The sequence below is a fragment of the Nyctereutes procyonoides genome, unplaced genomic scaffold, assembly GCF_905146905.1.
Source record: "Nyctereutes procyonoides isolate TBG_1078 unplaced genomic scaffold, NYPRO_anot_genome, whole genome shotgun sequence".
Taxonomy (NCBI): domain Eukaryota; kingdom Metazoa; phylum Chordata; class Mammalia; order Carnivora; family Canidae; genus Nyctereutes; species Nyctereutes procyonoides.
In genome coordinates this window covers 18,977,873-19,002,826 of record NW_026575147.1, presented here as the reverse complement: position 1 = coordinate 19,002,826, position 24,954 = coordinate 18,977,873, and the positions used below count along the sequence as shown (strand labels likewise).

Here is a 24,954-nt window from a genome sequence, read left to right as displayed (position 1 = left end):
CCCGAGGGTTGTCAAATTAAACAGAATGGGATACCTGTTTTAATTGGCAAGCAAAAGCCTCCAGAAGCCTTCCAGTTCATTGAAAGATTCATTGCAAAGGGCTCATGGAAAATTAAGGATATAAGAGGTTCCTGAGGGCCACCTGGGTGGCTCAGTCGGTTGGGCGTGGGCCTTCTGCTCACGTCATAATCCCAGGGTCCTGGGATTGAGCCCCACATGGGGCTCCCTGCTCCACAGAGGGAGCCTGCTTCTCCCTCTCCCTCTGCCGCTCCCCCTGCTTGTGCTCACTTGCTCTCTCCTCCTCTCTCTCTGTCAAATAAATAAATAAAAATCTTTAGATAGATAGATAGATAGATAGATAGATAGATAGATAGATACCTAAAACAAAAAACTGTAACACTGCTGTAACTACTATACTATTATTGCTCCCGTCTATACTCCTTTGGGTACTCATTTTACTAATCCTCTGTCTGAATTGTTTTTCCACTCTGAAAACACTACACAACTGTAAATAAAAGTCCTCCAATTCGATGGCCTTATAGGCACTTCCATACCTACCTTCAAAGGGGGGCACCATATGGGCCCCTCCTAGAGTTGATGAAAATGAGTGATTTTCTGGTAAACTGCTATATTATTCCTTTAAACAGACCTGGGGAAACTGGTAGATACTAGAGCCTGCAGAGGGGATCCTGGAAAAACTGGCAGAAGCCAGTGAAGGGTGAAAATTCTTACCAGAATCAGTTCTGAATCTCTATATGTAGTGCCCAACTGAGAGAGGAAAAATAAAATTTCACATTGTCTCTTTCTTTTCAAATCCAAACCCATTATAGTGATCCTTTCTCTCCTTGGGATAGCTATTGTCTTCTTGTTCATCTTGTTTTGCTTACTGGGCTGGCTTTTTGTCTGCCTGGGGCATACAAGTTATTGGTTCTGTGTCTGGCTGCCTTTGAGAGTGACTTTGGATTTTGGAAAGGTAATATCCTTTGCACCCTCTTTAGGGACCCAGCTTACACCCAGGTAGGGTTATTCAATACTGCCAGAAATATTTAAAATTAAAACCCTGTACCCAGAGGGAAAGAAACAAAGCAGATAATGTTGTTGGATAGGTGGCTCAGCCAAAGGTGTCATTTAACTTAAAACCCAATCTTTGAGAAACTGATAGCAACTGTTCTTACCTTACGTATCTTTTTGTAAAACAAAAGTTAGTTTTAGAAGCAATTCAGAATTCACGTATTCCTTCCCAATCCCCACACTTCCCCTCTTTATCTCAAAAAGACTTGTAAAATATTTGCCTTAAAAAAACAAAGTCCTTCTTGGAGAAACTTAGGCTCTTTCTCTGTCCCTTGAAGTTACGCATCTTATGTCTTTGAAATGTAAACACAGCCCACAATCACCTGAGACTAAAGGAGAGAAAAAAAGGGAGAGGCCACATAAAATACAAACTGCCAAAGGGACCTGATGCCCGAACGTCTAGCACAGTCTCCATAAAATTAATTTCAGGGACAAATACAAATCATAAAATCTCTAGAAATATTAGTAACTATAGAGTCTTCGCACCCATCTGTGTGTGTCTGTATATATATTGTAAATGTCAAATATTTTTCTACTTTCGGATGGTATTGTTGAAATTAATTTAGTTTTTTAAAAGATTTTATTTATTTGACAGAGAGAGAGTACGCACATAAGCAAGGGGAGCAGCAGAGGGAGTACTTCCCACTGAGCAGCCAGCTGACATGTGGCTCTGTCTTAAAACCCTGAGATCATGACCTGAGCCCAAGGCAGATGCTTAACCGACTAAGTTACCCAGGAGCCACAGTATTGTTAAATTTAATTTATAAAAGAGCTCTATTTACTTGGTTTGAAAACCTAGAAATTGGGGTGCCTGGTTGGTGCTCTTGATTTCATCTCAGATCTGTCGCCCCCCCCCCCCCACTCAGGTCTAAATCTCAGGGTCATGAGATCAGCCCCACATCAGGCTCCATGCTGTGAGTGGAGCCTGCTTAGGATTCTCTCTCTCCCTCTCTCTCTGCCTTCAATCCCTTCCTCTCTAAAAAATAAAGGAAAACAAAACAAAACAAAAAAAAAAACTAACCCAAGAGTTTTTCAAGTTTATATGATCTGGAAAAATACTAAATTATAAAAGCTAGTTTAAGGTTGATGGTTTAGTTAAAAGAGACATCTTTAGAGTTACCAGCATTAAATATAAAACTTTTATTCTACTGGAGTTTACTAGCCAAATAAATTCATGTTGTGTCAGCTTAAATAGTTTTCCCAAATCTTTTTGGTAACCTTACAGTTTTGCTAAGTTAGGTTAAACAGGAAGTTAAATTCAATAAATATCTAGATCATTTCCAAATACGACAAAATACTAAAACGTTAATTCCTAAGTAGTAGATTTGTCTACTTTTGGCTTCTTATTACAGAGAAACTTATTACAGAGAAACTAAACTAAACTAATACTTAAATGTGTTAGCGTCATATTAGAAAATCTAAAAAGGCAAGTGCTGCTAGAAATTATAACATATATGTTTGGAAATCTAAAGAATGCTTGTGACACAGGGAGGCTGGGTCCGAGGATTCAGGGAAGGTCCCACAGGACCAACCAACAGCGACCTTGGCTTCATGCAGGACAGAAACCAAACATAAGCCAAGAGAAAGTGAAAACAGTTTATTGACTAGAGTGAGTGACAGGTGGGAGAATAGCAGACCAAGTGGCTGGGAGGTTGGGAAAGGACAGGAGAATCAGTCTCTTTGGTGCTTCCCAAATCCCCATTCGAAGGATTCTGTTAGTAACAGTCTGTATAGCCTGATGACTTAGATATTCTGGAAGTGTCATCAGAGGAAGACAGTCCTTGAGCCTCATTCAGAGCAATCTTACTAAGTGCTCCTGACTACAAACACTGCTGTAAAACTAGAAAGCTTTGAGCCTTGGGTACACGTCACACAGAAAAAAGGGTCCACCTGATACCTGTGCCTGGGAGATGCAGGAGATCTCCAAATCAAACTGATGAAGAAAAACAGCTGACGTCAAGGTAGACTGCTTCCACCCAAGACTTCATACTTTAACTAAACATGGTTTCTCTCTCTTTTCATTACCCTTCCTCTGGCATTGGCCTGGAAAGATAACACCTTCATCTTTATCCCCCAGGCCATTGCCAAGCGGGGGCATAACCTCTGAAAGAACAACCTTTTATTTCAGGCTAGGAAGAAAAAAATATAATTCCGCCCCCAGCTTTCCACCAGCAAGATAAGGCATCTCATTGGTGGAATCCCAATTTACATTGTGAGTTAGAGAGGACCTTTCATGATTCAGGATTTGCTCCTGCTGGCAGATCCCTACTTCGCTGATAAGGGATAAAAGTAAATGAGGCTATGATTGGGAACTTCTTAATTCTTAAAGTGATTATAAAATCTGCTGCTAAAGCAGTAGCTGCCCAAAAAAGATCCTTAGACTCTCCAACCAAAGTTGTTCTTTTTTTTTTTTTTAAGATTTTTATCCATTTATTTGACAGAGAGAGTGTGAGAGAGCCCAAGCAGAGGGAGTGGGAGAAGCAGGCTCCCCGCTGAGTAGGGAGCCCTATGAAGGGCTTGATCTCAGGACTCTGGGCTCATGACCTGAGCCAAAGCCAGAGGCTTAACCACCTGAGCCACCCAGGCACCCCCAAAGTTGTTCTTGATAATAAAATAGCTCTGGATTTTTTAGCTGATGAAAGAGATGTCTGTGCTGTGGCCAGCATCACCTGCTGTACCTGGATTAATGCTTCTGGGAAAGTTAAAATGCCAGATACTTTTTTCAACACCCTTCCTCTTCCCTTTTCTAAAAAAGAGGCTCTGTGAGCACACAGCACGGTGGGGGCTGCTTGTAAGCGGAGACAAGAAGCCTAGGTATCAGGATCCCTGGGTGGCTCAGCGATTTAGCGCTGCCTTCACGCCTTGGGCGTGATCCTGGAGTCCTGGGATCTAGTCCCACATCAGGCTCCTTGCATGGAGCCTGCTTCTCCCTCTGCCTGTATCTCTGCCTCTCTCTTTCTCAGATAAATAAATAAAATCTTAAACAGAAGAAGCAGCAGCCTAGGTATGAAGCTGCAGGGGAGTTAAACTCTTCCTCTACCCTCTTAGGGTCTGTGGCTGGGCCTGACAATTAGACTAACAGGAGAAAAGCTTAGAAGTATTTTACATGAACATGGAAGCTTTCAAGGAAAAATAAAGACCCAAAAAGTGTTAGGCCTAAGTGCTTATGCACTAGTTTGAGCCAAGAGTAGAAATCGTGAAAAAGTAACCAAAATATATGAGGCAAAAGACAGACAGGGTCTGACTTCCAAATTTTGATTGAGATCCTGTATCACAAAAATAATTGAGAGGATATGAAAGGAACCCGTTTCCTTTGTAATCCACACTTTGTAAGGCATCATTTGAAAAAAGGCACAGGGGCGTCGGCAGCCTGCCAGACACGCAGGCTCCCCGCAGGCTGCAGGTGCAGACCCCGCGCCCTCCGCCGCAGCGGGTGGGGGTGGGAGGGCAGGAGGGCAGGAGGGCAGGAGCGAGAGGCGGGCGTCACTCCCCCCACGGCCACCCGCCCGCCGCAGGGTCCGCGGGACGCCGCTGGAGGAGGGAGGAGTGGGCGGGGCGGATGGGGCGGGCGGGGCAAGGGCCGGGGTGGGGCCACTCCCGTGACGTCACAGACGGGGCGGGTCCTGTGTAAATATGGCCTCGCGCGGTTACCGCCCGGGCCCCTGCCGCCTAAATACAGTTTGGTGTCGGGTGCTGCGGGAAGGAGTCTGGGAGTGTTGGTCGAAGCTGCGTGTGTCGCGGGTGTGAGAGCCGAGGGAGGCTGAGAGGCGCGGGGAGCAAAGTGAGCGTGTGCACGGTGTAGGTCGCGTGAGGGTGTGTTGGGCCGGGGGGCAACGCGAGTTTTACTTACTTGGTTGGGGAGATACAGTCAGGGAGGTGGTTTTCCCAGAGCGAGTTCTATCTGTTACCCTCAGGATGTGCTGACCCCTGCGATTTCCTCAAATGTGGGGAAACTCGGCTGTATAATTTGTGGGGGGCTGGTAGTGTGTTGGCCCTTTCCCTTGGTTTCTACAGTACAAAGAAATAGAGCGGGAAGATACCTTTCATTTTCTGTTTTCAAGTAGATGCAGCTATTTTTTTTATGAGCCTAATTTTTTCAATATGCATATTTTTTATTGGAGTTCCATTTGCCAACATGTAGCGTAATACCCAGTGCTCATCCCGTCAAGTGCCCCCCTCAGTGCCCGTCACCCAGTCACCCCCACCCCCCGCCCTCCTCCCCCTCCACCACCCCTAGTTCGTTTCCCAGAGTTAGGAGTCTTTATGTTCTGTCTCCCTTTCTGATATCTCCCACACACTACTTCTCCCTTCCCTTATATTCCCCTTCACTATTATTCATATTCCCCAGATGAATGAGACCATATAATGTTTGTCCTTCTCCGATTGACTTACTTCACTCAGCATAATACCCTCCAGTTCCATCCACGTCGAAGCAAATGGGTATTTGTGTTTCTAATGGCTGAGTAGTATTCCATTGTATATATAGACCACATCCATCCATCTTTTGGTGGGCACCCAGGCTCCTTCTTGGTGGAATATTTTGCTTGCTGGTTTATGTTTCAGGTTGTTCACTTTAACCCCACGTGGAGAAGGTGGGGTTAAATCTAGCATTGTTCCCATATCTCAGAATTAGCTGTACTTCTCTACCCAGCTGCTTTTCTTCACAAGAGTTCAAGGAACATTTGCTGGGTTCTTAGGATAGGAGGCGCTCTCACTTCAAAGTGCAAGGTAGAAGCTGCCTGCAACGGGTCAATTTGTGTCTTGGGCTTTGTTTTGTTTTGTTTTGTTTTGTTTATTTATGAGAGACAGAGAGAAAGAGGCAGAGACATAGGCAGAGAGAAGCAGGCTCCTTGCAGGGAGTCTGATGTGGACCTTGATCCCAGGACCCCAGGGTCATGCCCTGGGCCAAAGGCAGGCGCTAAACCGCTGAGTCACCCAGATGTCCCATGTGTCTTGATTTACTTGAAATGTCACACACTCTCATTCTATGCAAGGAAGCAGCCCCTGACATCCGGATCTTGGACACAGAGTCCACACAAGTCAGACCTGAACCTTGGTTGAATGCCCTGTGATGCTTCCAGGAACATAAAATAGAGGGTGTTGGGAGTGAACCGTGACCAGTATCTTATCTGCTTATCTTGTGAGAGGTGCAACTAGGTTGTCTTTAAATATCTAATATTTAAATATCTAATATTGCCTTAGCCTTCATTTTTTAAGTATTAGCTGCCTTGCTTAATGTCTTGCTTTTACACCTTACAGCCATGGCTAGCCAGTTCCCAAGACAGCACCCACCCATCCTTCCTACCCCAAAGTAGCTTCTTCGTATTTCTGGCTTCGGTTTCCTCTTCCTCCCACCTCTTCTCTCAGGCTCTCTCTTAATACTTTCATATATAGAAAAATAGTAGCTCTTTCTAAACCTCCAGTTTGTACCTGACATACTTCAGTAGCTTGGCAAATTAGGAAGCTTCCTTAATATTCCTTCTTAAATGGCAGTAGGAATTGTAAATAACAGGTTGTTTTTTTTTTTTTTTTCAATTGTCAGAGGTAATTTTAGATTTTCCCTATCTGAAAATGCCCTTAAATTGAACTGGTTCAATGAAAACTGGTTCATAAGAAAACCAACCAGGAAAAAAAAAAAAAAAAAAACAGGTCCAGTGTTGGCAGCTACGGGCAGTTGTGTTTACTAGTCTCTTTCCCAGGGTGTTGTCTTACCTTGTTCACTTCCAATCCGCAAACCTTGTCCTGGCAAACAGAAATTACTTGGCCAAACAAAGTCATGGCCATGTCCCAAATGATTGTCACACCTCCCTATTGGCCACCTTAGGAACAATATTAAGATCTGTTCAGCCCAGAAGTTACTGAGACCACCTATGACACTAGGTGTTGGGAGTGGAGGTGGGGAAGAGATGGTACAAAAGGGCAGGTCCAAAGAAAACCAACTAAAAAGCGGGGAATGCCTATTGAGTATCCAGAACACTGAAAGAGAAAGTCTTACGTCCTACAGACTGATCTAGTTTGATGAAGAAGAGCCGGGAACTTCTCCCCAGCAGCAGGATAAACAAATATAAAGTGTCCAAACCAAGGGGTGCCTGGGTGGCCCAGTCTGTTGAGCGTCAGACTCATGATTTCGATTCAAGTCATGATCTCAGAGTTCTGGGATGGAGCCCAGTGCTCGGTGGGGAGTCAGCTTTAGGATGGTCTCTCCTCTGACCACTCCCTCCACCCCCTTCTCTGTCTCTCAATTATATAAATAAATCTTTTTTAAAAAGTCTGAACCAAGACTGAAGTCAACTTTCAGTGTGTGCCTTACTGATGAGAAAACTTGGGTTTCTAGAGTGTTAAATGGATTTCCCAGCCTCAGTTGTCAGCACCGTTATGCTTCCTGATCAGAATGTTTCTGAACAAACAGAAGACTGATACAGCACTTGGATATTGATTTCCAAGCCTCATCAAACACCAAGGTTGTTATTACAGACATATTAGGTTCAGTTTGTGGTTAGGAGCACAGGCTCTGGGAGGCCTCCCTTTCAGTCCTGGCTCCACCATTTATTTGCCTTTTGTTTGACCTTGGGCCAGTTCCTTCTGTTGCTAGGCCAATTTTGCAAATGTCATATGAAAATATTAAGTACCTCAAAGAAGAATTGTTGCATAGATTAAGTGAGATATCTGATAACGCACCTAGCTTAGTGTGTAGTTTATATTAAATATATCCTAATAAGCTTATCCAAAATAAGCTTATTTCCTCTTAATTATGAAATATAAAGAAAAATGTGTAGACTTCTGCTTAAGAGTTTTGTAACATTTGAGTGAATTTTGTATTTGTGAGTGTAACATCCATTCACAAAATAAGTTAGTATTTAAAAATTAAATTTTAAATGGAATTTATAAAACATGTGCCTAAAAAAGGAACATGTTTATAACAGCCCCCAAACTGGAAACATAACCATTTTATTTTTAAAGAGAGGGAGAAATGGAGTGGGATGGGCAGAGGGAGAGAGAGAATCTTAAGCAGGCTCCACACCCAGCTCAGAGCCCAACACAGGGCTCTATCTCACAACCCTGGTATCATGATCTGAGCCGAAATCAAGAGCCAGATGCTTAACCCACTGAGCCACCCAAGTGCCCCTGGAAACATAATTAAATGTCCATCAAGAAGTGAATGGATATAATTGTGATATAATCATACAAAGGAATACGACTCTTCAGTGCAATGGAACAGATTCCTGATAATAAGGCAATAATAAGAATCTCAAAAATATCATGCTGAGTACATACTAAGAGTACCATACATAAATGGTTCCATTTATGTGAATTTCTAGAACAGGCAAAACTAATTCATAATGACACAACTAGATCGTTGATTGCCTAGCATAAGGAACGGTGTGAGGATAGGCTGCAAAGGGACACAAGACATTTTGGAGCAATGGAAACATTCTTTTTTCTAGAACGGGGTAATGGTTACAGGGTGCACCCACTTGTCGAAAGTCATCAAACTTGAAATGAATGCATTGTATTATTTACAAAAATGCATCTTAAGAAATTTGATTTTAAAAATGAGAAATCATTCAAATTTTACTGTCTTAATTTTAATTCATTATTATTCTTGTCTTTAGCCTTGGAGAGTTCTTTTAGAAAAGTATCTCATGTGGTGAACAATTTGATTGAACATTCAACAATTCCTTCATACTTGTTTTGTATCTCTTTTCTTCAGTTAAGTTCATGCCCTATTAAATTGAATACTTTCAAAAAAAATAGACCTATAAGAGCTCAATTTTATAAAAGCATATTTATAAATATATCATTTTCACTATAAATATACCAAATGTAACTCCATTAATAATTACCTAATGTATACAAAGTTATTTCTGATTTTAAGATGTTTCAGAATTTTACATATATGCATTCTCTGCATCATTTGAATTTTGCCGTTTGTACAATAAACATGTATAACTTTTGCAAAAAATTAGAATAACTTAAAAAATAGATTTGAAGAAAAATAAGTAAAGATGGTAGACGTAGTTAATTCCAGGTGGTGGGAATAGGGGTGACAGCTTATCTTCTTTATGTATTTTTCGTTTATTTGTTTGTTTATTTTAAATAGGCTCCATGCCCAAGGTAGGAGTTGAATTCACAACACAGAGGCCAAATCACTTGCTCTATTGACTAAGCCAGCCAGGACCCCTATTTTTCATATTTTTAAATTTAAAAAAATGAACGTCCTGGAAGTGAAAGAACAGAATAGATATGGAAGAGGTATGGGGTAGGTGGGAGGAAAATGTTAAGGGGAGGAAACACCTGATTGTGGCACAAAGTGTGTTTAAGTTGGAGAGTTTGCAGGAGCAGCCATTAGGTAAGAAGGGTATTTGAGAGGCAGGGGGTGGGGGTCATAAGGATATTTAGGATAGGTTTATGCTTGTTGCATGATTCCCCTAGGTATTTTTTCAAAATAAATACACAGACTTGTATTTCTTGTCAAGTATTTTACCTTTTTTTTTTTTTTTTTTTTTTTATAATTAGGAGGAGTGTAAACATGGTGGTTCTGAGCCTGTCATCTGGAGCCAGGCTGTCTTGGGTTCCAATTTCTGCTTTCAAATCCCACTCACTGGCTGAGTGACTGGACAGGTTATTTCACCTTTCCTTTCTCAGTGTTCTCAGATGGAAAATGAGGATACTGATAGGAGATGGTCCTGTTGAAAGGAGTCAGTGAGTAAGCACATTTTAGCTTGTAGACCCTGGGAAATGGCACTTCGCATATAATCATCCATAGGGTGTCTTGTATTGGGGACGCGATACTACCTGAAGACTGGATGTGATGAAAACTGATTTTATTCAAGTGGCACCAGTGACACTTTTCAGTGGCTGTGGCCCCTCCTAGGAGAGTGAAGTCATGCTCTCTTAGCAACTGCAGTCTGGGCTGGGAGCATCTCGGACTTTATTAGCTCATCTGACCAGCTCCATAAAAAGGGAATAAGGATTCAATTTCTTGGTTCAAAAATACCCACATTGTACTTCCAGCTTAGGTCTCTGAACTATCAACCTCAGAATAAAACAGCCTCCAGAGACTGAGCACCCGCTTCACAAGCTGCCGCTCAGACAGTGGGTGCAGTTACAGGACGCGGCGGGCGCCCCTCGCGGTGGAGAGTTTAGAGGCCGCAGCTTCCGCCTCTACACCCCCTCTCCCGAGGCCCCACAGGTCCCACGGTAACCCCGACTCTGAGAAGCAGGCTGCGGGGTCCTCGATTCCTGAGGACCAGGCGGCAGAGCACGGGGGATGCGGCTGCGAGGGAGGGGGAGGAAGGGGCGCGCGGTCCCCTGGACTGTCCTCCTGGGACCGAAAAGGCCCGTGGACAGTAAAAAATCGCCCTTCTTCCGGTTAAAGGGAAAGGTCCCACCGAGATTTGAACTCGGATCGCTGGATTCAGAGTCCAGAGTGCTCACCATTACACCATGGAACCCATATGGGGCAGCCTGCAATCCCTTGCTGGAGGAGTGTAAGTACGGATTTAGCGTCCATACCCCCACACATAACCCCAAGTATTTTTCCTACTAACTTGACACGACTAGAGTACAGTTGACCTGGGTGGCCATCTGTCCTGCCTTCTCTCTGTCCCCTTCCTTTGATTGAATTCTCTCGTCACTTCCACCTCAGAAAACAAAGTAAATCCACTCTGAGCCTAGGGCTAGGGAAGAGCTCATAAACCACATATTCTGTCCTAGTTTTATCCAGAGTTTCCTGTCCAGAGGTGACATTTCTGCAAGTAGTACAGTTTTTTCCTCTTCCTCGCCTTCACACTTTTCTCATTGCCCAGAGAGGGCAGATGATTTGTCAAGGCAAGACTTGGAACTTCTTTGGCTACGTAGCACCCATCACACTCCAAAGCCACCACCGACTCCTAGGTATAATATGTAAAGATGTGTCAGCAGTGGAGTGGGACTGGGAGGCAGGAGAACCTTCCTTTTTTTTTCATACACTTCTGGTTTTTGTTGTTGCTGCTATTGTAAGTTTTTCTTATGTTTCTATATTCGTTAGATCCACAATACAAAGTAATCAGCCATGTTTAAGGTTTACACTGAACACTCAAACAAATCAGACCAAACTCACTTGCGTTGACTCAAAATCAACCACATGCCATTGAGGCCACAAGGCAGGGCTGTGACTCTTAGACACTCACAGACTGTTTTCTGAGAGTTTGGCCAAGTCAACTTCCTTCCAATTTCTCGATATATTATGACCTAGAAACTCCACGCCTTAAAAAAAAACATGTATCAGTGTACCCAAGAGTACCCATTACTGGGCCACAGGGTATGTGTACCCAAGGTGTCTTACAGTGTGTACAGTACTTATATACACAAAATACCACCACACTAAATATTTACACACATAATATATATAAATCCACATTGCATCTCAAAATAACAATCTGTGTATTTCATTCCCCTTTACCTCTTTATTTTATCCCAAAGCCATTCCTTCTCTTACCCAATACACAGAACAACAACAACAACAAATTGACATTGAAAGAAAAAAGCCACTGGCTGAAGAACAGAGTCAGAAAGATGCCCAGTGCTCTGGAAGTTATTTTGTTTCTAGAGATGGATAAGGCTTGAATCAAGGAAGGAGGCAAAGGGGCTACTCTTGTTAGGAAGAGGAAGGTGTTCTCCTCAAAGTTTGAGGAGAAGATGAAGTGGAAATTAACATAGGCCTGTATATTTAGCGCTGAACAAAAAAATGAAAAAGTTGAGAAGTAACTACCATCACAACGCATTCCTCCAGAACTTTAAGATGAGTTAAGGTTTATGACTGCAAGGAACAGAAATAGACTCTGGCTGATTTCAAAAGAAAAGAAATCTGTTGAAAGGATGTTGAGAGATCACAGAAGGGTGGGGAAACCCAGAGAGCCAGGCTCTGACAAGGAGTGGGGAGAGGAACAAATGAGGTTGGAAACTGCGATGGGTGGAGAGACTGTCCTTGTGGGGTCTGAGAGCTGAAGGTGAGAGGTGGGGATTTGGGGGCGCAGGTGCTGTTATGAACAGAATGGCCCAGGAACATAAGCCCTCTTCTGCCTCTATTGACTCCTCCTGCCTCCTCTCTATTCCTCCTCCAATTCTACTGCTGTATCTCTCATCTCTCCCATCTTCCTCACTCTCTTTCTCCTCAGCCCCTTGCCCCAGCCCGGGTTAACCCCTCACTGGAGTGGACCAATACCTGAAACCAAGGGTAGGCAGGGTTTCTTGCTCCAACATCAATGGTAGGTGACTTTTATTTCAAATGAGAGAAGTGACTGGGTTTTGTGCCAGTGGTAGATCATGATCTGCCTGCCTACACCCCTGAGGCAACCTGGAGTCTCCTACCCCACCCTGTAGAATTTGGAGATTGGGGTTATGTTAGGCCAGATTTTCTAGAGGCAGTTAAGAACCCTTAGTGGAAGTCTGAGAAAAACACCTGGTGGCATCTGGGTGGCTCAGTTGGTTAAGCATCTGCCTTTGGCTCAGATCATGAGCCTAGCTAGGGTCCTGGGATCAAGCCCCATGTTGGGCTCCCTGCTCAGCGAGGAGCCTGCTTCTCCTTCTCCCTTTGCCCTCCCACACCACCACCACCCCCATGCTCCTTCTTTCAAACAAATAAATAAAATATTTTAAAAACCTTGAAAAATGGGCAAAAGCTTGCTTTTCTTATGAGCCTCTGAGATTGTAAACTATCATGATAGCCCACACTTAGCTTTTAAGAAATGGTTAAAATTTCAGCTATTTTTCTTCTTCACAGCTTTTATGGCTGCCATATTTCCTTTTCTTTATCTGTGGGAGATGATATGGTTCATGTGCATGTGCCTCTTTGAAAGGTTTATTGTGCTTTGGACTTCAGTTTACCGAGTGGTTTTGCAATCTCATCTCTCTGGTGGACTCAACACAGGCATGCTTTGGTAGATCATCCAGCTTTATCTTGTCCAAGTAGAAACAACTTTCTCTTACACTTTTCTATCTCTTAAGCACATGTGGAATCACACTTTCTTTTTATGAAATCTTTGTCTTTTCATCTGCTTCTGAACTAATTTCCTTTTAGTATACCACATCAGTTCCTTCAACTGATGACAATTTGTCATGAGGCCATTAGGTGGGGATAATGAGCACCCTGAAGATCCTTGCAAATGAACAGGCCTGTATATTTAGTGCTGAACAGAAACCTTCTACAGACCAGTTGAAACTTAAAATTATCATCCACAGCTATAGTCGAGTTTTGGTAATGAAGCTCTTTCTCCTTAATTACCATACTTCCCTTTGTACAAGTTGGAGATTGGGGTTATATAGGTCAGATTTTCCAGAGGCTGTTAAGAGTTGCTGGGATTCCAGTTTGTGGTCAAATCAGGAGAACAGCAGAATGAAGATGACATTGTGGTTATGGAAAAAGGACAAAGAGACATAATATTATGTCTCTTTATCACCCTTAGATGAGATGCAATATTACACATCACCCTTAGAACAGTGGTCTCAATGAAATGGGAATAGGTAATTGAAATGCTTGTTTCTCCAAGCACGTGAGATTAAAGCTGGAAAAACTGGCTTAGGTGCTTATATGATTGTGTACTCAGACTGAATATGACGGTACCTAAAGTATGGACTTCATTGAAAAAGTTTCTAAGGTCTGAAGGTGATGGGAGGATGTAAGAAACTTTGTATCTTTTTCATCCAATTTTTTTTTTCCATCTTGCCTGATTTTGTGGTTCCCAGCTGCTCCGGGCATAAATATATGTGTAACTAAGGAAGGCAATGTCAGTGCAAAAGACATGATATTCATAGCATGAAATTGGATAATGCTTATTCTAAACATACTTTCCCTTATGTAACCAGATTAAGTGAATGCAACCTGGTTACTAAGTATTATATTAGTCTCCTTGGGCTGCAATAACAAGATAGCACAGGTTGAGTGGCTTAAACAACAGGCCAGAAGACCAGAGTTGGCTTCTGACGAGACTTCTTTCTGGCATTTGCAGAAGGCTGCCTTCTCACTGTGTCCTTGAATGGCTTTTTCTCTGTGCATGGAGAGAGATCTCTAGTGTCTCTTCCTCCTCTTACATGGACACCAGTTCTATTGGATTAGGAACCTGTTCTTATGACCTCATTTAACCATAATTACCTCCTTACAGGCCCTACCTCCAAATACAGTCACATTGAGGTTTAGGGCTTCAACATAAGAATTTGAGGTGACAGTGAGGAGCACAATTCAGTCCATAACACCAAACAACAAGGACGGTCCTGTCAAATCCTATAACACTTGCCTAGTGCTGGGGCTAAGTGTTTGCAAGCCTGCTGATATTACTGGTTCTATGATTAGAACTGCACAGCTGAGCTGGAAAGCATGGTCATACAGAAAAGAGGGTAGGTCAAATGAGAGAGCACAAGGCTGCAAGGACAGGAAGCCAAAGTTTTGCTGGCGTCACTAGAAGTACTAGTGAGTGGTACCACTCCTATTTCTATTCTTTGATGCCTGAACCCATGAATCCTGGCTATGGGAGAAATAGTACCACATACTGGATGCCAATTTAGAGCATATACAGCCTCCTGGAGAATCTTGCTCAACCCTTCAAGGTATTGCAACCAGTGGCACTGTAACTGAGTCTTCAGAAGGCCTTTCCACTGGTGTCTCAAGTCAGCTGCTTCAGGATGGTGTGGATCATGGTAAGACTAGTGAATTCCACCAGCATGGGCTCACCATTACACTTCATATTCTGTGAAGTGATTTCCTTGATCAGAAGTGTATTAATTTGGGGACACCTGGGTGGCTCAGTGGTTGAGTGTCTGCCTTCAGTTCAGGTCGTGATCCTGGGGTCCTGGAATCGAGTTATGCATCGGGTTCCCGGCAAGGAGCATGCTTCTCCCTTTGCCTATGTTTCTGCCTCTCTCTCTCTCTCTGTCTCTCATGAATAAATAAATTAAATATTTTTTAAAGTGTATTAGTTGGCTTGGGCTGTCATAACAAAATACCATAGACAGGTGGCTTAAACAACAGAAGTTTATTTTTCACAGTTCTGGAAGCTAAAAGTCAAAGATCATCATGGTACTAACAGGGTTGTTGGGTGAAGACTCCCTTCCTGAGCTGCCTTTTCTGTGTCCTCATGTGGACCTTTCCTCTGTGCATGGGTGTGCACATGCACATACACACACAAACACATACACAGCTAACTCTGGTGTCTCTTCCTCTTCTTATAAGGACACCAGTCCTATTGGATTAGGGCCCCACCTGACCTCATATAACCTTGGTTACCTCCTTAAAGGTCCCACCCCCACAAACAGCACATTGGGAACTAAGCATCCTCATCTGAATTTGGTGGTTGGAGAGGCACAATTCAGTTCATAACCAGAAACAATCCTGCATGGAATGCCATATGGGTGGATAAGCCATTCTACAAATGCATGGGATAGTATTTTGGCAGAAACATTGTGTGCAGAAAGGCAAATCTGCATTCAGAGTAAGTGTCTTTTCCAGTAAGAACAAAAGACTGTGCCATCCATAATGAAGTGGCCTAATGTAATTGATCTGCTGCTAGGTAGTTGGCTGATCACCCTGGGGAATGGTGACTAAGTGTTGGTCTGTGCTCCTGGCAGACTGGGCGATCAGCAGGAACTGTAGGCAGGTCAGCCTTGGTGAGTAGAGGTCTATGTTGCTGAACCTACACATAACCTCCATTTCTGTCACCATGGCCACTTTGTTCACGAGCCCATTGTGTGATGACAGGGTGGCTGGGGAAAGAGGTTGACTGCTATCCAGAGAACAGGTCATCTTATCCACATTATTATTAAAATTTTCCTCTGTTGAGGCCACCTTTTGGTAAGCATTCAACTGGGACACATATCTTCATGTTTTCACTCATTCTAAGAGGTCTATCCACACACTTCTTCTCCAGACTTCCCTGTCACCAATTTTTCAAACATGTCCCTTCTAAGTAAAATGAACAACTAGGTAGACTACTCAAAGTTCTACCCACCGGAAGGGTTGCCTTTCACTACTGTCCTTCAAGGTTGTCCCAGAAAGCAGGTGTGGTGCTATAGCTGTCTGTTTTTGGGTGGTGCCTGCAAGTCATGCAGAACCATCTGTAAACAAGGCTCCAGTCTTCTTTTTCCACGTAAATTGTAGGGAACTCCCCATGAGGCCATAGATGTGGGCTGTGGGAGAAAAGGTAGTGTAGCAGGAATGGGGACTGTGAGCATTTGTGCCACTTCTTCGAGTAACTTCCTTGTACCTTCAGGGCTTACTTGGCCCTATCTTTAAAGATTTTATTTATTTATTCATGATAGTCACAGAGAGAGAGACAGAGAGGCAGAGACACAGACAGAGGGAGAAGCAGGCTCCATGCGCCGGGAGCCCGACGTGGGATTCGATCCCGGGTCTCCAGGATCGCGCCCTGGGCCAAAGGCAAGCGTCAAACCGCTGCGCCACCCAGGGATCCCAGGCCCTATCTTGTACACACCATTTCTCTCCCTTTTTTTTTTTTTGGTAAAGATTTTATTTATTTATGAGAAACACAGAGAGAGGCAGAGACATAGGCAGAGGGAGAAGCAGGCTCCCGGCGGGGAGCCCAGTGTGGGACTCAATCCCGGGATCACACTCTGACCCGAAGGCAGATGCTCAACCACTGAGCCACCCAGATGTCCCTTGTATATACCATTTCTGTTTGATAATGGAATGAGCCAATCTCATTATACTTGTTAGTTTGACAAAAATGTTCAAAGGTATCATATACATAGTCCCCCCAGATACTTGCCTTTTCTAAGTGCTTGAGTAGGAATATTCAGTGATATTTTGCACATCTCTATTGCCACATCGTGCCATGGACTACCAGTGCAGTTTTTATTAGTGGAATAGAGTTTTTAGTGTTTTTAAGTTAATCAGATCAGAAGGCCAATTCCAGAAACTCCAGAACGAATTAAAAGACCTTATTAGGGGATGCCTGGGTGGCTCAGTGGTTGAGCGGCTGCCTTCTGTTCAGGGCGTGATCCTGGAGTCCCTGGATCGGGTCCCACATCGCGTCCCACATCGGGTTCTTGCAGGGAGCCTGCTTCTCCCTCTGCTTATGTCTCTGCTTCTGTGTCTCTCACGAATAAATAAATAAAATCTTAAAAAAAATAAAAGACATTCTTAGGATTCTGTTCCTCTAGAACAACTCCTTATACCAAGATGGCTTATGGGACTGTGGAAGCTTGATGTATCCAACCTAGTAAGACAGCACAACAGGCTGGAGACTCAGAGTTGTGGTTGGAGTCTAAAGGCAGCCTGCTGGTGGAGCTCCTTCTTGCTTGTTCTATTAAAGCCTTTAACTGACTGGATGAGACTCACCTGCAGTATGGGGAGTTTTCCTTTACTAAAAGTCCACTGGTTGAAATGTTATTCCTATCTAAAAAACACCTTCCCAGAAACATCCAGAATAATGTTTGACTAAATATCTGGACAGTATGGCCCAGCCACATTGCCACAGAAAATTAACCATCGCAGCATATAACATTCATAAAGTGCACAAAGCCAAAGACAAAGCATCTTGAAAGAAGCCTGAAGGGTGAAAAAAACACCTTATCTATAGACTAACAAGCATCAGTATTACATCAGAATTCTCTTCAGAAACCTTCCAAGCAAGAAGAGAATACAGTGAAATGTTTAAAGTGTTGTAAGAAAATCGCCACCAACTAGAATTCTGTATCCTACAAAAGTGCCCTTCAAAAGTAAAGGAGAAATAAAGAAATTGAGACAAGCAAAAATTGAGGACTTTGTTGCCAGTAAATCTGCCTTGCAAAAAAATGTTAAAAGAAGTTCTTCAGAGAAGAAAATGATATAGGTCAGAAGCTCATATTTGCATAAAGAAAGGAAGAACAAAAAATAAAAAAAGAAAGGAAGAACATTAGAAAGAAAAGAATGAAAAGGCATAAATGAAAATAAATAAAATATTTTATTTTTCTTATTGCTAATTGATCTAACAGATGACAATTTGCTCAAAATGGTAATATAGCAAAAATGCATTTGATGATTATACCTTGTAGAAAAAGTAAATGAATGGACAGCAACATTATAAGGGACAGTAGAGGGAACTAGGAATGCTGTTATAAGGACCCGTACTACCCATGAAACCTTATAGTGTTGTTTGCAAATTGACTTAGATTACTTGTAAATGTATATTGCAAACTACAGGGCAGTCACTAAAACATGTTTAAAAGGAACATAAGCGATATTCTAAGAGAGAAGAGAAAATAGAATCATGTAAAATGCTCACTTAATACCAGGGAAGGTTGAAAAAGAATGGAAAAAGAAAGAGACAATTAACAAAGGCAATGAATAGAAACAGTTACAAGTATAGTAGATATTAATTCAACTATATCAATAATTACTTTAAATATGAATGGTCTAAATACATCAATTAAAAAACAGAGACTATCAGAGTGGTAAACAAGACCCAATTATATGTTGTCTATAAGAAACTTTAAATATAAAGACACAGATAAATTAAAAGTAAAGACATAGAGAAAGATATACCATATTGATATTAATCAAAAGAAAACTGAAGTGGTTCTATTAATTTCAGACAGAATATACTTCAGAGCAAGAAAAAAATATTTTTAAAGACTTTATTTATTTATTCATGAGAGACACAGAGAGAGAAAAAGAGAGAGAGGCAGAGACATAGGCAGAAGGAGAAGCAGGCTCCCAAAAGGAGCCCAGCCTGGGACTCGATCCCAGATCCCAGAATCAGGACCTGAGCCAAAGGCAGATGCTCAACCGCTGAACCACCCAGGTGTCCCAGAGCAAGAAAAATTATAATAACAAGTGGCATTATATAATGATAAAGGGGTCAGTTATCCAGAAGGTATAACAACGCTTGATGAGTATGTGCCTAACAGCAGAACATCAGAATACATAAGGCAAAAACTGATAGAACTGTAAGGGGAAATAAACAAATTTACTATTAGACTTGGAAATTTCAGCATCCCTCTATTAGTAATTAACAAATCTAGTGGGCAGAAAATCATTGAGGATGTAATTGAACTGAATAGCATCAATCAAGTGAATCTAATTGGCATGTATATGTTACTTCATCCAACAATAGTAGAATACACATTCTTTTCAAGCTTACATGGACCATTCACCAAGACAGACCACATTCTGGACCATAAAACACATCACAACAAATTTAAAAGACTAGAAATACAATACACACTCTCAGATCACAATGGAATGAAACTGGAAATCAGTAACAGAAAAATAGCTGGAAAACCCCAAATTTGAAGATTATACAGCACACTTCGAATAATATATGGGTCAAAGAAAAATTCTCAAGAGAAATTATTTTGAGCTAAATGAAAATGATAATTCAGTTTATAAAAATGTGTGATATGGGACCACCTGGTTGGCTCAGTTGGTTAAGTGTCTGCCTGTAGCTCAGTCCATGATCCTAGGGTTCTGGGATCCAGTCCTGAGTCAGGCTCCCTGCTCAGTGGGGAGTCTGCTTCTACTTCTGTCCCCCCATCTACCTGAGTGCTCCCCTCCTCTCTCACTATCTCTCTCTCAAATAAATAAATAAAATCTTAAGAAGAAAAATGTGTGGGATGAAGCAAAAGTAGTGCTTAGAGGGAAATTAATAATATTGAATGTGTGTGTTAGCAAAGAAAGATCTAAAATCAATAATCTAAGCTTCCACTTTTAGAAATTTAAAAAAGAACAAATTAAATTAAAAGTAAGCAGACAAGAAGAAATAATAAAAATTAGAGCAGAAATCAATAAAATTAAAACCAGGAAATTAATAGAGAAAAATCAATGAAATCAAAAGCTAGTACACTGGCATGATGAATAAAATTGACAACCCTCCAGCCAGACTAAACAAGACATAGAGAAGATACAAATTACTAATACCAGAAATGAAAGAAGGAGCCTTAGTGCTGATTCCATGGTCATTAAATTATAATAAAGGACTATAATGAACAACTGCTCACAAATTTGATAATTTAGATGAAATGAACCAAATCTTCAAAAGACACAATTCTCCAAAACTCACACAAGGAGAAACTGATCATCTAAATAGGCCTAAACTGAATCAGCAATTAAAAAAAAAAGACTTTATTTATTCATGAGATACAGAAAGAGAGGCAGAGACATGGGCAGAGGGAGAAGCAGGCTCCATGCGAGGAGCCCAATGTGGGACTCGATCCCAGAACCCCAGGATCACGCACTGAGCTGAAGGCAGATGCTCAACCGCTGAGCCACACAGGTGTCCCTGAATCAGCAGTTAATAAGCTTTTGAAAACAAAACCACAGTTAGATTAGGTAGTTTCACTGGTGAATTCTACCAAACATTTAAAGAAATGATACCAATTCTCTACAATATCTTTCAGGAAATAGAAGACAAAAAAACATTTCTGGGCACATTCTATGAGGCAAACTTTACCCTAATACCTGTTTAAAAGCTAAATTCAACCAAGTACATTTGAAGATCCAATTAGTTTTATTATTAAACAATTCATGAATAGGCAGCATTCCATCTAGCAAGTAGAGAGGAGCTCCACTGAGTTGAAACAAAAGAAAGGTTTTGGAAGGAGGAGAGAGAGCATTAAAAAAGAAGGGACAGGGGGCACCTGGTGGCTCAGCGGTTGAGCTGAGCGGTTCATTTCATTAAAATGAAACAGAGGTAATTGGCAAGGGGAGGGGGCTATGGGCATGCTGGGTGGATTCTTGGGCTCCTTATCCCTGGTAACGAATGCAGGGCCTCCCTTACTTTTGAAAAGGTACTGGGAGTTTTACCACTGATTTATTGTCTCTGAGATGGTTAGGCTATTTCCTAGCCTGGTAGAGACTGTCAGTTTTTGCACTCCCTTTAATTCTCTTAAAATTCTTAACTACTGAAAGTTTTGCATTTCTTTGTAGTTCTGACACCTCCTAGCAAGTTCTCCGGAGAAGTGTGCTTAGGCAAGTGGAGAGGTAGGGCATCATAGATCACGGAAAATAGCCAGGAACACAAAATGCCTTCTTTTGTGTCAGGAAAGCTACCTCTAGGCTTTCTTTTTTCTGAGGACCCTCAACTCTTTCTGCTTACGGAATAACATGTGTTCCAGAAAGGGACTAGAAAAAGAAAATACAAAACACTTTTCCACATCTAAGGGTTGAAAGTGAAATTAATGAAATGTTCTGTGAATAAAACTGACCTTCAAAAATGGAATAGATTTCCCCATGAGTTGTGAAGCTTAATGAATTTTAATAGACACACACAGTGCTACAATCACAAAGAAAACTGGATTTGAAAGGAACCTGTTTCCTTTGTAATCCTAAATGTTCTACTCCACACTTTGTAAAGCATCATTTGAAAAAAAGGCACATGGGCATCAGTAGCCTGCCAGACACACAGGTTCCCTGCAGGCCGAAGGTGCAGAATTTTAGATTTTCCCTATCTGTAAATGCCCTTACATTGTACTGCAGTTCATAAGAAAACCAACCAGGTCCAGTGTTGGCAGCTGTGGGCAGTTGTGTTTGCCAGTCTCTTTCCCAGGATGTTGTCTTATCTTGCTCACTTCTGATCCACAATGTCCTTGTATCCCCTTGATAATTTGTGAAAAACAATAGATTTATATAAATTATTTTTTTAAAAGATTTTTAAAATTTATTTATTCATGAGAGACACAGGGAGAGGCAGAGACATAGGCAGAGGGAGAAGCAGGCTCCATGCAGGGAGCCCAATGTGGGACTCGATCCCTGGACCCCGGGATCACGACCTGAGCCAAAGGCAGAGGCTCAACCACTGAGCCACAGGTGCCCCAGATTTATATAAATTAAAATTTTTTTCAGTGTCTATATTGTGCTTTTGAATTTATACATTTTTGCCACTGTTTTCAGTTTGATCTCTTACTCCCAAGCTTTAATTTTACTTGATGTTCACTATAGGTTGCTAAACATTGATGAAGATCAGCTTTTACGCAACTCAAAAAACCAGGAGTCTTATGTAGACCTTGCTTCCATTAATCTAGAACTGCGGATATAAAGTGTGCTTTTTGGAAAAGCCTTGTCATTTTATTTTGGTTTTACCGGCTGATAACTATATTCCTTTAGAACTTTCCATATTTGGTTTCTTAAAAAGGGTGTCCCAAAAGCATCCCAGGACTTCACTAATAATAGGAGTTTGCATAAGATAGGATTCAACAAAGCTTTCTGGGATCCTGGGCCAACTTTTGCAGGGGACACAGTGGAACAGTGAACCCCATAAAAAAAAGGATAGTTGTAGAAGTTGCCTCAGTCTCTCAGCACTTGGAACTCTCAACCTTAAAGAAAGGAATGTCCAGCTGGCACTTACTATCAAGGAGTTACACATCCAGCAGGCCCAGGGAGCAGGGAAGCCCTAAAAGAGATGCGGTGGGAATTGTAGTTGCTGCAAGCCTTCCTGCCACCACATGTCCATAAGATAAACCAGCAGATAAGTTGCACGTGTGAGCTGGTGACGTCTGCTCAGTTTTAGAATATGGCAGCCACTTCTGTTTATTTCCACCTTCCAAATCAATATGTCCAGCTAGCGCAAAACTTTGCAGGGATGGGAAATCTGGGAAATGTTCTTCCAGTTTAGGAATGAAAACTGACACAAATCCACCATTGTTCACCTCTTGTGGACTTGTTGTCTGTGTGGTATTCCTCTTGCTCCTTTTAAAACCATTCTTAACTTTCAAATAAAGACAATAGGAAAATCATGCTTTCTTCAAACAATGAAAACAGGCCAAAACTTTCTCCAAAAGAGTAAAATCTTTTCCAGTTGAATCACATTCATTCCCCCTTTGATATCCTCATCTAAATACTTTGATTAAAAGTTTACTACTATCAACACATCTTATGTTAGCTGGTAGTGGGATGGAAGAAGAAAGAAAAACATTGAGTAATATACACATACACAAAAATATTTACATCAAAATAAGGAAGAAATAGTCATATCTATTACAGTCCTCACTTCTGCAACTGTCACAGGTATTTATAACTGTCTTCTTCATTCATTATTCATTCCATATTTCCTTTGCCCTCAGCAAGCACCATACCTCAATATTAACAGGTTTCTCGCCTGGTAGAGATTCGTAGGCCCTCATTCCCAAAGTCTCCAGACCATTTTCTGTCTTGCCTGTACTGGATTGTTGCAGTTTTCCATTGACTTTTAAGCAGAGGGCAATGAGTTCCAAAGAGTCCTCCAAGGGCTTTCCTGCATTCCTCAAATACTCCTCCTTACTTCCATTGTGTAGTAGCAACCCAGCTGGTCAGGATCAGTCATCCCACTTAGTAAAGTAACCTTCTTTACCTGTTGACACCCTGTCATGAGGACCTCCAATTGGCCAGGGGGCAGGCTCAGTGTCCACTTCAATACAGCCATTTTTGCACCTGTTGGTGAAAGCATTTTTCTCTTGGGAACTAAGATTTCTAGGTCAACAGATCCCAAAGTTACAGAGGTGGGTGGGAAGCAAAATGTTCACTAGTATATCCCTAGTGGTAATAGTGAGAGGAGCCACTCCCATTTCTACCTTCCAGGAACAGCTCCCTATATTGGTTGCTAATTTAGGGTATAGACCCTCCTGTGAAACATCTGGCTCCTCAAGGCATTGTCATCCAGCTGGCACTGAAACTGAATTTTCAAAAACACATTCCATCAGGTTAGCTTCTTCAGGGTAAAACCGGTGAGTGAGCATGAACCCAGGGCAACTGTCAAACGAACGAGTTCTTGGTCAGCAGCAATACTGTCTGGAGTTTCATGATATAGAAGAGGCATTCTGGAAGTACACACAAAATGGTTGTTTTAGTAGAACCATTGTAGGCAGAGAAGGCAAAACCATAATAAAAGTGAGTATTGGGACACCTGGGTGGCTCAGCGTCTGCCTTCCACTCAGGGTGTGTTCCCGGAATCCAGGGATTGAGGCCCAGATCAGGTTCCTTGTGTTGAGCCTGCTTCTCCCTCTGCCTATGTCTCTACCTCTCTCTCTCTCTCTTTCTCATGAATAAATAAATAAAATCTTTAATAAAAAAATAAAAGTATCTTTTCCAGTGAGAACAAAATTGCTGCCCCTCCCATGATGCAAAGGTCCTTTGTGATCAACCAGCTGCCCTGTGCTAATAACTTCCCTGCTTGCCAACTGGGGACTGATAACATATCATAGGCTGGTTGTTCTTTGCTCTTGACTGTTGGGCACTCAGTAGTGGTTGTAGCCAGATTAGTCATGGAGAATGGCACCCATGTTGTGGAAACCATGCAGAATCTGCATCTCTGCTTATTTGTGTGCCCATTGGGCAGTTCTAGAATTCCCATTTGATTCTTTTTTATGATTTCCATTTTTGTGTGTGAGATTCTTTATTAGAAAATAGAACCACTGGGTGGCTCAGGGGTTGAGCGTCTGCCTTTGGCTAAGGTCGTGATCCTAGGATCCTGGGATCAAGTCTTGCATCGGGCTCCCTGCAGGAAGCCTGCTTATCTCTCTGCCTATGTCTCTGCCTCTCTCTGTGTCTCTCACAAGTAAATAAAAATCTTAAAAAGAAGAACACAGAACAGGGGCTTCTGGGTGGAGCAGTTGGATAAGCATCTGATTCTCAGTTTTCGGCTCAGGTCGTGGTATCAGACTCTGCAAGAAGTCTCCTTCTTCTGAATCTCTCTCCCTCTCCCTCTACCCCTCTTACTGGTGTGCTCTCTCTCTCTCAAAATAAATAAATAAATCTTTAAAAAGAAAACTAGGATACTCAATGACATTGTATAGTCCTTCTGTTTCATGTATATTGTTTATATAATTATATAAAATATACATATATAATGCATACATATAATGTATGTTGAAGTCTGCTAAATTTAGTATCTGGGAAATCTGGGAGTTGGTTTCTTTTGACTGCTATTTTTCTCTTAAGTA

At 41.9% G+C, this 24,954-nt stretch overlaps 2 non-coding genes across 2 annotated transcripts; one reads left to right on the top strand and one right to left on the bottom strand.

Annotated features, from left to right (window-relative positions):
* The first annotated feature begins 4,913 nt into the window (after positions 1-4,913).
* On the top strand, positions 4,914-5,075 carry LOC129501560 (U1 spliceosomal RNA). The gene has a single exon (XR_008662755.1). It is a non-coding gene; the product is annotated as a U1 spliceosomal RNA (small nuclear RNA).
* Positions 5,076-10,454: 5,379 nt separating this feature from the next.
* TRNAQ-CUG (transfer RNA glutamine (anticodon CUG)) lies at positions 10,455-10,526 on the bottom strand. Its single transcript has one exon. It is a non-coding gene; the product is annotated as a tRNA-Gln (tRNA).
* Positions 10,527-24,954: the final 14,428 nt, after the last annotated feature.